Genomic DNA, 15401 nt, shown 5'->3' on the forward strand with positions numbered 1-15401 from the left:
GGGTCCTGCTGCAATGGGCCTAAACTGCTGCTCTGATCACCCGGGGGCATGGGTCAGAGTTGGTCTGAGACACAGGGACCCCCACTCCTTCTTTGCCCATGACGGGATCCTGCTTGGGCACAAGCTGCAGTCCTGAACCCTTAGACAGAAGTGAGGTCAGAGCATCGGAAGGAGCGTCCAGATAAAGCCAGTCTTCCCAGGAAAAACCCTTTCCTCTGGTGAGGGAGGGGTGGCCCTACCCACCTTGCTTCATGTTTGGGAGGCCAATATTTCAGAGTTTGATGTTTGAACTCACCTATTTTATAGCCACTTGGATAAAAGGCCAGCAGAACTGCAGACACAGAGTCAGATAAGCTTGGCATCTTCCAGCTGCTGAAAAACCCTGGCGCTGCCTGCAGTGGGCTGCCCCTCATGTGAGGAATCAAACATGTGGTGTTAACAGTGTTATTGGTGAGGATTCTGCTAATTGTAGTGACACAAAATGCTACTGCTAATTGTAGTGACACATACACACACACGCACGTGTTTTGCGTTAGAATCTGAATCCTGCCTGTGGTTTTGGGCCTGAGGCCAGGTCTCTCTGGGTTGAAAACACATAGCAAATGTTAGAAATGTTAAAGCTTGCTGTCCTTACATGAAATTGTTTTCCTTTTCATGGAAAGGATTGAAAAATAACTAAAGATGAAATAAAATGTTCCACTCTGTGTATTAGTCCGTTTTCACAATCCTGATAAACACTACCGGAGACTGGGAAGGAAAAGAGGTTTAATTGGACTTAGAGTTCCATATGACTGGGGAGGCCTTAGAATCAGAAGGTGAAAGGCACTTTTTTGTTGGTGTTTTTCTTTTTTGAGATGGAGTTTCGCTCTTGTTACCCAGGCTGGAGTGCAATGGCAAGATCTCGGCTCACCGCAACCTCCGCCTCCTGGGTTCAGGCAATTCTCCTGCCTCAGCCTCCCGAGTAGCTGGGACTACAGGCACATGCCACCATGCCCAGCTAATTTTTTGTATTCTTAGTAGAGATGGGGTTTCACCATGTTGACCAGGATGGTCTCGATCTCCTGACCTCGTGATCTACCCGCCTCGGCCTCCCAACGTGCTGGGATTACAGGCGTGAGCCACCACGCCCGGCCGTCTTATACAGCGGAAGATGCAAAAGTGGAATCCCCCGATAAACCCATCAGATCTTGTGAGACTTATTCACTACCACGAGAAGAGTATGGGGAAAACTGCTCCCTATGATTCAAATTATCTCCCATCAGGTCCCTCCCACAACATGTAGGAACCATGGGAGTACAATTTATGATGAGATTTGGGTGGGGAACAGAGCCGAACTGTATTAGTCTGTGATTCCGTGTTCTAACGTTATGTCTGGGACCACCTAAAATCACACTGAACATACCCCCATGGGGAAGATCCACATTTTGGCAAACACAGTTATAATACAGTGAACAGATAGACGTTTTTGATAATACCCAGCACATGTGAACTATTTAGGCCCAAACAGAGAGTTTTAGAGGGTATTGCTGCTACCTAGCATAAACTAGTACAATGGAGTTAGTTCCTAACACACACGCGTGCACACACACACGATTGTGGATTCCTCTGTCATTTCAGTACCACATTTAAAGTCAAGGAATCAGTACCTTGCTAATCATGACCTTGAATATCTCAGCTTATTTTCAGAAACAAAAGTAATTGTGGCAACAACCCCCAGTTAGAATGTCAGTGAGGAACGCCAACATGGCATCTAAAGAATGATGAAATAATTCATATCTTTTAACAAGCACATTTATTACTACTGGGGATTTTCTTACGGATTTTCTTCAGCCTTACAGGGTGATGTCGCAGAGAAGAAATTCCATGCAAAGAGCTTAGACTTCCATGCATTATTTTTCCTGAGAAATTAACCTAGATGCAGTGTTCAGGTTTCTTATGTAGGCTCTAGGGAATTCTGGAAGCTCCTGTTGTTCCCACACTTTCTTTCTCACTCTTCCTAAAGATAAAATTGACTAATTTTAAGCATTTTATGCAATGCTCATGACTTTTGCCATATTTGCCCTAATACAATATTTACCACAGTATAACATATAATGATGTTTGTGTTATTTACTTAAAATTACCTTTAAACATGCCTGTTTAACTCTGATACATGTATTTTAAAAGGGAATGGCAGCTGCACTACAAATGGAAAACCGTGATCACTTGCTGTGAGTACAAGACAATTATAGAATAAATGTACCACAGGCAAAACATTTTGCTTAAATTCTCTTGTCTGCTTATGGGTTTGAGGCTGAGTCCTGCTTCCCTTTGGTAAAAAGGAAGGTTAGGTAAGTGTCAGATTGATGTTACAGACACAGAAGCAACCACAGACTGAGACTTCTTACTCAAGGTAATCAGAAAAGCCCACTGTGCATCTGCAAGGAACCAATCGTTACTGTGCTCTTACATGTTAGTTAAGTTTCAGTTACATCACACAGAAAACCATCTGGCTTGCCATGTGAAGCTTCAGAAATACACATCTGTCACTTAGTTTCTGATATTACCAGATGCACGGGCAGAGGGGCAGCCCTAGACCGAGGGGAGCTAAAAACATTAGTTTTTAGCTCCCCTTGGTCTAGTTTTTAGCTCCCCTCAGTCTACCTTTTTAAACATTAATTTAAAAAAACGGATGTGATTTTATTCTCCTGGGCCAATGCTTGGTCTAGGGATGGGGCATGAGTCCCAGTTCTAGCCACAGAGAGACAAAGAGAGACCCTCTGGAAATTCTTGGAAGATTGTTTTTTTCCATGATAAAATCAAATACAATGAACAAAGCCTCTCCTTTCACCACCTTTAGAGCCACAATGTGAAGAGCTGATGTCTGGTGCTGTGGCAGCCATCATATTACCATGAGGTACATACCTTCTAAATAAACCACTATGCAGAGGTTAGAGGACAGGAGAACTGAAAGAGCCTGGAACCCTGGTGCCATATTTGAGTTTCTGGACCAATGCGAAGTTCACCTTCAGATATTTATTTTATTTTATTTTATTTGAGACAAGATCTTACTCTGTCCCCCAGGCTGTAGTGCAGTGGCATCTTAGCTCAATGCAACCTCTGCCTCCCCGGCTCAGGTGATCCTCCCACTTTAGCTTCCTGAGTAGCTGGGACTACAGGTGTGTGCCACCATGCCCAGATAATTTTTGTATTTTTAGTAGAGGTGGAATTTCACCATGTTGCCCTTGCTGGTCTTGAACTCCTTACCTCAGATGATCCGCCCACTTCAGCTTCCCAAAGTGCTGGGATTACAGGTCTGACGCACTTTGCCTGGCCACCTCCAGGTATCGTAATAAATAAACACCAAGAATCCTTGTGTTCCTACCCCTAAAGAACATGGACATGTTTGCTGAGTAGTTAAACACATTTAGAGCAAATACATTTAGAGCAATACACTAACGATTATTCATGGTTATCACCAATGATTATCCTGTGGCGTATACAACCAGCATGCTTTTCTTCTCCTTAATCAATACAAATTCCAATTATCTTCTAGAAACTGCTCAAGATTTAATTCCAGGGAGCAGAAGCCAGGGAAGCATTTTATGGATTCGAATTCTTACGGAAGTGACTCTGGTAAAATAAAAACTATGCAGCAAACACACACACACACACACACACACACACACACACACACACACAATCTTTAAGCATTAATTTGGATTTGGTCAGGGAAAGAGAGTCAATACAAGTTTTACAGGAATATCGGAATTAGAGCTTACACAAATATGGGTTGAGTTGTGGGAAAGAGGTTTTGAAGGCTACAGTGGAGCATTCCAGACAAAGGTGCTGATTTTCAGATCTCTCTCTGCAGCACTGAAGAAGCAGGACCTCAGGAAGAAGCTCCATAAGCTGCCAGAATACAAGTGGAGGCTCCTGGAGAGGACAGTGAAGCCAACACTCCTCTTGGCAGAATGGGGTCCAGGGGTCGATGATTTCGGCTTCTTTCTGCCTACCAAATCACTCGTGAGTTCCCCTTAAGCCAAGCTCTAACCAGTACTCTTAGAGGCAAATAGATCAGGAAAATGTACCTCCCAGCCTTAGAAGAAGATGGTGGGACTGAGGTGTCAAGAGGAAATGCAGCACCGATATATATGTACCAAGGGAAGAGGGGGGAAAATGTTCAAAATTACATTTAATTCATTCATCCATTCAAAAATTGCTTAACAATCCCATGGTCTATACCAGTCACTGTCTTGTAATGAATGGGATATAGCAATGTACAAACCAGTCACAATCTTTGCCATTATTTGGTTTATTGTAGCAGTTGTTGCTGTTATGTCTCACTGCTCTCATTGCAAATGTCGATGGTGGCTTTTACGTCTGTGAAAATACAAAGCATGACTTCTTGGTAGTTGTTTGCTGTACAGAAGCCTATTTTACCATGTTTGCATGCAAACTTCTATCTGACCTTAAGCTAATGGGAGCTTGTAAAGAGGTGGAATCGAATGTAAAGTTTGAAAAGACAAGAAAAGAGAAAAAGATAGGGAAGAGATAGGGAGGGGAAGAGAGGGGAAGAGAAGGCAGGGAAGGGAGAGGCAACTACCACATGTCTTTATTTCTTGGTAGCTCCGTTTATGGTCTTTTCTTTCTTTCTCAGAAAGCAGGCTTCAGTGGGCTCAATTTCTTCCCAGAACCTGAAATGCCTCACCAAGGTGACAAGAAGTGCAAGATAATTAGCTCTCCCTCAGTCCTTATGAGTTAAAGGTGATAAAATCTGAGGACTGGTTATCACATTTGAATTTTTCTTTTTGTTTCAGGAGTCGGTTTTCACTGCCAACCACGGAGATCGCTCCGGCAAAGCAACCATGTCGAAACAATCCATTTGCTGAGTTTTGATTATTTACAAAGAACAAGCACCTTTTCTGTTTGGGTTTCGCTTTTAGAAAAAAATTCAGTAGGTGGTGGTGGCTTTCCACTTCATGGAAAGAAGAAAGGTAGAAACTCTACTGGTACCCTCCTCTGACTTGTGCTAACGAAAAAGAATGCTGAAAGAAAAGGAAAATGAATACTATTTTCAGGCACGTTCTCCAAGTTTGTTCTGACACTGTTACAGCTTTCCTTTAGCAAATACCTGTATTTATGTTCAGATTAAACTGAGAGAGCAGAGACTGCTAGAGCCAGCAATTTCTGGGCTGCAAATGCAGGACAGCTCCAATGAATTTCAGATTCTTAAAGGTTTTTGCTGTCGTGAATTCACAACACAAAACATTTGAAGGGAAACATGTTAGAGAAGAAACACATCCTAAATGAGAATGACTGAGGGCTGGAGATTCTTGTCATTTATGGCATTAGTTATAGAACTTTACTGAAGCCTGTAATATTTATTCTGCTACTGTGGTGTGATCGGTAAAATGAAAAGGTATGTCAGGGGAGTTCTCAACCGACGTTCTTATTTCTTCCATCTTCTTATATTGCTGGGAGGATTCTGCCACTGCAGGGCTAGAAATTAATATCACACTCATTTGATATGAAGAGCAAAAGCAAGGTTATGAGTCAGAGACGTTTTGGTCCCAGAACAATAACTCTATTGATTGAGTCAAATGTGTTTAACTCCAACAGCAAGACCTTCCATCTGCGTGAAATAATCATGTCTGTTAATTCTAAACAGGAGCATCTTCGAAAGCTGAGCTAGAGGGGGAGCAACTGGTAAACCAGATGTCCCAAATTTCTAGGTTTGTACACTGTAACTGTTCTGGACTTGTGTGCGGATATTGGTACATTGAGATGGTTAGATACCTCGCAGATACTGGGAGATGTGTCCGAAGTTCCCACGTTAATTTATTACTGAAGTTGGAATTTCACTTACTGTGAGACTGGAATGCCAGCCAGCTACTGAACCAAATGTGTGCCTAGGGGCCATTTTGAGACAATTTGCTGAATATTAAAAGTACAACCGATAATGCTTCTCTCCACATCCACAATAGCACTTAGAGGAAGCATCTGGGATTGAGCCATTTCACATCTGTCTAATCACATTCATTCAAATGTGATGGGCCCAACTGGCTTACGGACATGGCTGCACATCGTCATGGGTGGAAATTAAATCAGAATTGGCTCAGGAGAGAGATGAAGAGAAAGTGCACATAGATCATTGACTCAGATAACATACTCTGTTTCTAGAAGTCACAAAGGGTGGAAATTGGAATATGTAAATGAAAGAAAAACCGGTGAGAGTTCAACTTAACCCCAGCCACACACCCTGTGGAGCTGGCTTCTTTTCCACCATTTGATGTGGCCATACTCATTTTACTTCACATACCAGACACTTCTCAGGCCCTTTAGTGTGCCTGTGAGCAGCTGCAGTTTGAGTTTCTCAGCTAGTAAGGTTTGCCGTTTATTCAAGAGCTGCTGCTAAAAAATATCAGGTCCAGTCAAGAATACAGAAAACTGGAATTATGCATAATTATACGTATTTTTCTAGGGAATATAATAGATGTTCTTATGATCTTATAATGTAAAAATATAAAAGTAAGACTCTAACTTCCTCTCTTCTGTCTTTCTGGTCTCATTAAAGGCTAATATTGTCTTCTGCATCCATGCACCAAATTACTACATGTGGAAGCTGTGAAACTGAAGGTTCCTTATGACTGACCCCTCCTTATAGGGAGAGAGGTGGAAGAATAATAGGCTGTTTTTAATATTAAGCATCTGATTTTTCAGTCCTTAAGATTCAAGTCCACAATGGAAGAAGAACATTCATTTGGTGCAAGTTGGTGAGTCAACACCGGGGTTCACCTGAGAACATGGACATGGCTGGTGAGGGTTTAGGAGATGCTCATATGAGGTCTCCATATGTGCCCTGGATCCCAGCTCTGCCTTCCCACCCGAGAGGATGTGATTCAGCTAAGATGTCCCAGAGTCAGCTCTCTGCTCATATTTGTTCTGCACTGAAGCTAATCATCTGAGAAACCCAAGAGGTGTCTAATGCAGTTAGGAAGAGGGGGATGGAAGCCATACATTCCTTTTCACGTAGCAGAGCATATACATGATACTCATTCTGGGACATTTGGGGCATAAACAAGAGTAGATGAAGGAATGTAAAGATACTGCAAATATTGGCTTTTATCTCTATAAAAATGGTATAGGGACGACACACACACTTAGTTGTGATGACACACTCTTTTCAGATTTACTACCTGCCTTTTACTGATTTTTCTGTGTCATAGGCTTTAACTCCTGCAGGCTAAATTTCTCAGTCCCTTCTGCTCACTGATATGGGGAAAGTTTGGCCTAAAGTGGACGACTGGTAGGAAGAAGGAGAGAGAATTCAGGGGATTGCTGAGCCCATTCGCTACTCTCGATAGTACGGCTGGCACTGGCTCTATGCTCTCGGTTTCCACCTCCCATTAGACAATTCTTCCCTCTATGGTCCTACTCCTACCTGGACACTTTCCAGTTGGATTCCAGTTCTGGGGATGTTCCCTCCTTCCGAGCTCTAAGTCCTTCCCACTGGCTTCAACTCCCGGGCTCGGCTAGCACCACCTTTTCCCGTTGTCCCTACAGGGCTAGGGCTTCCAGTGGTTATTAATGTCTGTGTTGTATCATCGTTCCTGAATTTCAACTCTCTGTCACCAGTTCCCCAAATAAAATTTCCCCCATATACCTACCTTCTGTGAGTCTGTTCGCCTGACATAAGTATATCCAATGTATCTGTGAGTTTGGGATGATATCACAATGTGCTGTAGACCGGGTGACATAAAAAACAAATTTATTTCTCATTGTTCTGGATCTGGGATGTCCAAGATAAAAGTGCTAGCTGATTCTGTTCCTGAGGAGGGCTCTTTCTTGCCTTGCAGATGGCCACCTTCTCACTATATTCATACATGGTGAAGAGAGATAGAGAGCAAACTCTCTGCTGTTGCTTCTTATAAGGGCACTAATCTGCTCATCATGGCCCCAGCCTCTTGACCTCATCCAAACCTACTTCTCTCCCAAAGGCCCCATCTCTGGATACCATCAAGTTGCAGCGTGAGATGGTCCACAAACACGTGGGACTTAGTGTCATCACTTGACTGAGCATGAGCTCAGGAACTCATGAGGGATGTATGTCATCACCACCTCCCCACATAGTTTTTCCCCAAATGCCAGTGATTTGGGTATTCCCACCATAGCTTTTTATCATGCCACTCAAGAGTTTATTCATAATTGTGAGCTTCCTGTCCTGTTTTTAATGTTTTATTCCTTAAACGGACTTAACATTTTTTCTTAACAATAATTCCCATTTCAATTTTTAGATGTTTTTGAAGTAGAAGAAAATTGACAAGTTGCACAGCTTACATTTGACAAATTCCACATACTCAGAACAAGAAACAAGATACTACCATGCACCCCTCCCAGTCACTAATTCCCCCAAGAGTAACGGTGGCCCTGATTCTTTGCTCTCGATCAAATAGAAGAATGAGGAAATTTCAACCCTCACCAAGGAAATTCAGTACAGTGTCTCTATATACTCACCACAATGACTAACATGAAAAAGACAAATGCTGGCAACCAAAGTGTCCTTAAGCTGCTGCACACATGCCCTAGAGTTGGTAATCACTTTAATAAACTCTTTGGACATATCTGTCAATGCTTGCACGTATGCATATCCTATGACCCAGCAACTTTAAGATCCACATGCCACCTTGAAGTGCATGCAATTTATGATCCAGAATGTCCACAGCTCTACGTGTAAAAAATAGAAAAAAAATGGTATGAACAATGGAATGAATAAAATGTAATATATTTACGTGAAGGAATAATACACAATGATGAGATGAAAAGATATCTAACTATACAGCATATCATAAATATTCAATGCAAAGAGCAGTCTTAAGAATATATGCTTTTGACTGCTTTTCAATAAATACATTTAAAAGGAAATTTTCTATTGCTACCAGAAATGGAAAATCAGAATCACTTAAAAAAGCAAACCGTCCCCCAAATTATTAAATTCTCTTAAAAAAAATTAAATCCTACTCATATTTGGTTGCCTACCAAATTTCCTGAACCAAGGCCTCTTCGTTAAAAAGATTTTCTAGTATAAGAGGTTTTTTGAATATACTAGCATTAAAATGAGATTTTTTTTTCTTATAGTCGCATGAGGCATTGAAAGAGAACTGGAAATGAAATTGCCTAATGAGTCATCAGACAACAAGGACTAAAAGTCTTGAACTGTGACAGCAACTGCCACTATTAATAGCTCCCATCCCTCCTGTGATGTGAGTCTGACATTTTATAGAATAAAGTGAGCATGGACGGTTAAGAGTGATCATCGTTAGTTCCCGAGCATAACAGTGATATGGGTTCAAGGCTGTCTCTGCTAGATGAATTCATTCCTTTTGAAAAGGCAACTGAGACTTCTTCATGTGTCAAAGAACAGACTGTGGCTCCACGTTGTGTGCCCCCTCTCTCACTCGCCCTTTCTCTCCCTGGCTCATTCTGAGAGAAGCCAGCTGCCATGTTGTGAGCTGCCCTGCAGAGTGGTTCAGGGACTCAAAACCCAGGGACGCCTCCAGGCCAGTCAATGAGGAACTTAGGTCCTTGGTCCGACAGCCCATGAGAAATGGAACGCTCTGAAGCTACTGAGTGCATTTGGAACTGGATCTCCCTGAGTAGAGCTTTCAGATAAACCTGGATCCCCAGCCGCACCAGCCTGACTGCAACCTCATGAGGGCTCTACAGCCCGACGCACACAAGTAAGTCACCTGCACCTGATGACTGACCCAGAAAATTGTGAGAAAATGCATGCTTGTTGCTTAAAGCTGCTAAAACAAACAAAAAACCAAAAACCAACACAGCAAAAAATATTGCCTTTGAATAACTTTAATGCAAACAGCCCAGATTTTATGTTACCTGTGAGGTTTCTTTTCTTTCTTTCTTTTCTCTTTCTTTCTTTCCTTCTTTCTTTCTTTCTTTCTTTCTTTCTTTCTTTCTTTCTTTCTTTCTTTCTTTCTTTCTTTCTGTCTTTCTCTCTCTCTCTCTCTCTCTCTCTCTCTCTCTCTCTCTCTCTTTCTTTCTTTCTTTTTGTGTTGTTGTTGTTGTTGTGAGGCAGAGTCTCTCTCTGTCACCCAGGCTGGAGTGCAGTGACACAATCTTGGCTCACTGCAACCTCAGCCTCCCGGGTTGAAGCGGTTCTCCTGCCTTAGCCTCGGAGTAGCTGGGACTACAGGCGCGTGCCACCAGCCCAGCTAATTTTTTGTATTTTAGTAGAGACAGGGTTTCACCATGTTGGCCAGGATGGTCTCAATCTCCTGACCTCATGATCCACCCGCCTTGGTCTCCCAAAGTACTGAGATTACAGGAGTGAGTCACGATGCCCTGCCTTCATTTTTAATTTATTTATTTTTGTTTCCTAAGATGAGATCTCTCTGTAGAAAGAAAAACGATATCCAGTAACTTCCAAGATGGTAGCTTGCTTGTGGATGATCAGATATTCTTATAGGCTTCAAGATCAGTGTGTAGTGAAGATGTGTCTTGAGAGTAATATCTTCTGTCTCTTTATGTAGCTGCTTTAATGTGGCGGTTTATCACTGAAACAAAAAGTACTTTTAAATTACTCATATTTCCTCCAAAATGTAAAGTCAATGCTGTTGGTTGAAATCCCATTTTTTCTTCTTTCATTGTCTAACGTATTTCTTCCTTTTCTTATTTACCTTTCCCCATAGTTGAATTCTGAGAGTAATTTCCAGGCAGCTTGGAAAATTTAACTGTAAGGTTTTTTGTTTTGTTTTGTTTTTTAAATAGCAGTATTGTACGTTTCCCTAGTAAAATAGAAGTGATTCCCATAACTGCTTTTTACTATTTATTGATGAGTTCAGGGTATGTCTTCCTTGGGAATGTTCTTGTATTTGTTATAATTAAGAGTTGATACGACAGTGAGGAATTTAATAATTTTCAGCTTAAGTAGTGGAGCTAAAACAAAGTAACAATTTCTAAATACAAAAATACAATTACGCACACATTTTCTTTTTTTTTCCTAGCATGATAATTGCATGCACTTCAAATATTAAATATCAACCGGTAGATGAATGGGCTTGACTCTACTGATTACAAAATAAGACACTCCATGGCCGATGCCCCAGTCATGGTCAGAGGCACAGTAGTGAATTAATGAATGAAAAAACAATGAGAGCTAAATCTCTAAACAGGTTCCATCCACGGCTTCCTGTGATACACAAGCAGATTCTGTGCCCCAACCTCCACACTTCTTCCCTGAAACCCCATCTCCTCTGCACATGGAATGGGGTGTCATCCTCCATGGGCTGGAGGAAATGGGGGTGCATGGAAGAAGCCTGGGGGTGGGGCACAGAGGTCGATTCTTCCTATGGGCCTCGTTGGGGTAATCATAAAATTTTATTCTTGTTCTCTTTCTTCTGTTTACACATTCCACCAATTCCTGTTACTTGTCTCCAATACAAAGGCCAACATCGCATCAGGGATTCAGTTTCAACATATTAATTTGGGGTGGACACAAATATTCAGTCCACAAAAGGCACCTTGTCAGGGGAGAGTTTTCGAGTTAGCTTGCAGACGCTCCATGTCCCCCGCCAAATTTCCATCCCCCATCTGGCTTAATTTTTCAATATTTGTGTTCATATCATGGAAAATATGCTACTTTATTAACTTTTCATTACGTTCTCCGTCTTCCCGAATATAGCTCTTAAGTTTGACCTTCATGCAAGCTCATGAAGTCGGGGTTTTCATTTGCTTTGCCCCCAGCTATATCTGCATGGCTTACAGCGCCTCCCATAGAGAAGGAATGCAAACGTTTGGTGGATGAATTTTGTACAACACGGGGACTCAATCTCTGCTGCTCACTGGCAACCTCAGAAGCCGAGCCCTCTCCAGACTTTCCCCAAGAGGCTCTTTTTTGGTGTGATGCACTTACAATAATGACTCAGTCCTTCCGAGACATGCTTCCTCTCTCATGGCAGAAGAGCTTGGATATATCAGTCATCGTTTGGCAACCTGACGCCACATCCAGCAACCTGAAAACTGACCGTTTTCAGGTGGCAATAACCAGCAATGGTTATCGCCGTCCACTTTATGGATCTGTTAAGGGAAAATGCTTTCAGCAGCAAAACTCCTCAATCTTTGGAGCTCTAGAGTCACAGTTAATTCAAGGGACAAGTTCATGACATTTTGCTTGGATGACATTACATTGATTTCTAATAAGCAAGATGGTAATGATAAGACCTCTGTGAAATAAACATTGTAAGTATTGGAGGCAAAAGAGAAGACTGCACAGATACAAAAAGGTTGGCATTCATGGCCCATTAGAAAGGGGTGTTAAATAGAAACTTTGCCTTACGCCCAGATGGAGAGTGGAAAGAGCAACGTCAGGGTGAAGACTAAAGATGAGGATGTGAAGAGGTCAATGTGATCTTGAGAACCTTGAGAGTGAAAAGGGTGGAATGCAGTCCCCAACTCTCATTTCACTTGGCTCCATGATCAGCAATTCATCCTCCCATGAGGACTTGGAGTCTGTGAGCAAAGCTTCTCAGAGGTTAGGCAAAGGAAGCAAAGCGATAATCAATCAATTATTCTTTCTCTGAGTTTTTCATTTTCATACTGTGCCTCAGTTTGCTTGTTGGTAAAAAGGATGTGACAATATCTATTTCACAAGTTGTGACTATATCAATAAAATCCTTAGAATAGGGTCTAAGACACAGTATGTGCTTAATGAGCCTATACTGTTACTATTGTATCATCTATTATTTAAAAGCTGTTTCCTTTTCTCTTTTTATTCTGATTTTTCACACCCATTCCAACATCTAGTGTTTCCTGACTGCTTAATAATGGCCAATTTGGCTGGGGTAAGGTGGTATCTCACTGTGGTTTTAATTTGCATCTCCCTGATGATTAGTGATGTTCATGTTCATTGGCCATTTGTACATCCTCTTTTGAGAATTGTGTATTCATGTCATTGGCCCACTTTTTTGTGAGATTATTTATGTTTTTTCTCGCTTTTATTTTTGGGTTCGTCGTAGATTCTGGATATTAACCCTTTGTTTAATACATAATTTGCAAATATTTTCTCCCATTCTATAGGTTGTTTGTTTACTCTGGTGATAATTTATTTGCTGTGCAGAAGCTTTATAGTTTAGGTCACATTTATTTATTGTTTATTTTGTTGCATTTGCTTTTCGGTTCTTAGTTACAAATTCATTGCCTAGGCCAATATCCAGAAGAGTTTCTTCCTAGGTTTTATTCTAGAATTTTTATGGTTTCAGGTCTTAGATGTAAGTCTTTAATCCATCTCGAGTTGATTTTTACATATGGTAAGAGATATGGCCCTAGTTTTACTCTTCTCCATGTGACTATCCAATTCTCCTGGCAGCATCTATTGAATAGGGAGTTCTTTCCCCAATTTACGTTTTTGTATGCCTTGTCATAGGTCAGTTCATTGTAAGTATTTGGCCTTTTTGGGGGGCTAATCTGTTCCATTGGTCTGTGTGTCTACTTTTTTTTTCAGTTTCTTCTTTTACTTGAAAGAGATTTCAAAAGAAAGTGGGTTTTTCTTCCCCATGTCTCTTACCCAAAGTAGATGAAGAAAGCTAGACTGAGAGGGCCAATTGTTTTCAGAAAAGTAGAACTTATACTTCTTCGTGAAAGTAAGGAGTATGCCCGAATGTTCTGCATGCCAAAAAAAAGTGTTCCTTTAGAACAAGCAGAATGTTCCGCTCACTTATATTCTTTGCCAGGTTCTTGCAAGCACTCGAACTGGAGGTACCTGGCCTACGGCTTCTATGTCTAGAGACCAAGGGAACCCACACAGCCTGCAGTTCAGCTAGATTCTAGAGGTTTCCAACTTCACCTGAACACAGGGTTCCTGAAACAGACATTGGGATGGACACACATATGGGTTGAGATCAACCTTGGAGGTTTTCTTATTCTTTCTGCTCCTCTAAGCTTAGATGAACCACATATATGCTTATTTGGGAATAACATATATATATATATATAGATATATATATATATATTTTTTTTTTTTGAGATGGAGTTTCGCTCTTGTTACCCAGGCTGGAGTGCAATGGCGCGATCTCGGCTCACCACAACCTCCGCCTCCTGGGTTCAGGCAATTCTCCTGCCTCAGCCTCCCGAGTAGCTGGGATTACAGGCATGCACCACCATGCCCAGCTAATTTTTTTGTATCTTTAGTAGAGACCAGGATGGTCTCGATCTCTTGACCTCGTGATCCACCTGCCTCGGCCTCCCAAAGTGCTGGGATTACAGGCACGCGCCACCGCACCCGGCCGGGAATAACATATTTTTAAGTAAGTTGTTGGGATCTCATTTGGCCTAAGAACAAGTTAAAAATGGTAGTGGATCGCCTTCCCTAGGGTCTGGCAAAACTGGAGTTTATTCTCTCTCCGCTCTGCAGAATGCCCAGTGTCTGGGAACATGAGGAATTGTATTATTTTGTATTATTTGGGACTGATGATTGCATTTTATAGACTGTATTGACAGGCATTTAATAGGAAAATAAGAGTTGCAGGAAGATTAAATCTGTCTTGCGCTAATGAGAATTTTCTGTTTGTTCCTTTCTGTGTCAATGTGCTTTTCCTCAATAGACAAGATTTGTTTAAAAAGATACAGATAAAAGTAAAAGGAGGAAACATCAGACGAGGCTGCCAGATCCACATGGATAGTCAGAGCCACAGCCGTCTTTGGTTTAGAGGCTGTGTTTAATCTGCCACAGGATTACATAGACAGCTCCTGATGACCACATTTCAGTTTCTGCTTGGCAATATGCTTTATCATATCTGTTCTTTTCTTTTATCTTTCTACATTTGTATATGCAGTGCCTCCTACATGCCAAGCACGATACTAGATGCTGAGAACACTTTGGTGAATTCAGCATGTTCCTCGTCCTTATGGAGAAGCAGAGATCACCAGAGCTCAAAAAAAATGCAATGATTAATAAGTAATATCATCTTCTATGAGACAAGCAGTTTTCTGAGTATTTTGCATATGTTAACTTATTTGATTCTCAAAATAATCTACCCGTTTGTAGAGATGAGGAAAGGAAGTCACAGATGGGATTAGTAACTCACCCCAAATCCTTGAGCTAGTAAGGCTTAGGAAGTGACCAGAGGTGTGAAGAACAAAGCCCTGTGGGGCATTAGGGAACTGGGGATCAGAAGAGTCTTCTTACACAGCGTGGGCTTTAAGTCAATGATATTGGAAGGTAGATCTGTAAGAAATGAGAGAAAAATAAGCAAATCTGGCAATAGACTGTTTCAGGCAAAAGAACAAGTGGTGAAGAGACGTCCTGCTCAGCCGATTACAGGAAGAGAAAGAGGCTGAACGATAGGGTGGTAGACAGGTAAAGGAGTGGCAGGGGGTGAGCCAGGACGGGTGGCAGGGGCAAGTCA

General features: G+C 41.7%; 1 long non-coding RNA gene across 1 annotated transcript; it reads left to right on the forward strand.

Moving 5' to 3' along the window:
- The first annotated feature begins 5579 nt into the window (after positions 1–5579).
- Positions 5580–14547, forward strand: LOC144577796 (uncharacterized). The gene is made up of 4 exons (XR_013522414.1): positions 5580–5714; positions 6557–6755; positions 9118–9719; positions 11681–14547. It is a non-coding gene; the product is annotated as an uncharacterized LOC144577796 (long non-coding RNA).
- The last annotated feature ends 854 nt before the right edge of the window (positions 14548–15401 follow it).

Source organism: Callithrix jacchus, chromosome 9 (assembly GCF_049354715.1).
Source record: "Callithrix jacchus isolate 240 chromosome 9, calJac240_pri, whole genome shotgun sequence".
NCBI classification, from domain to species: domain Eukaryota; kingdom Metazoa; phylum Chordata; class Mammalia; order Primates; family Cebidae; genus Callithrix; species Callithrix jacchus.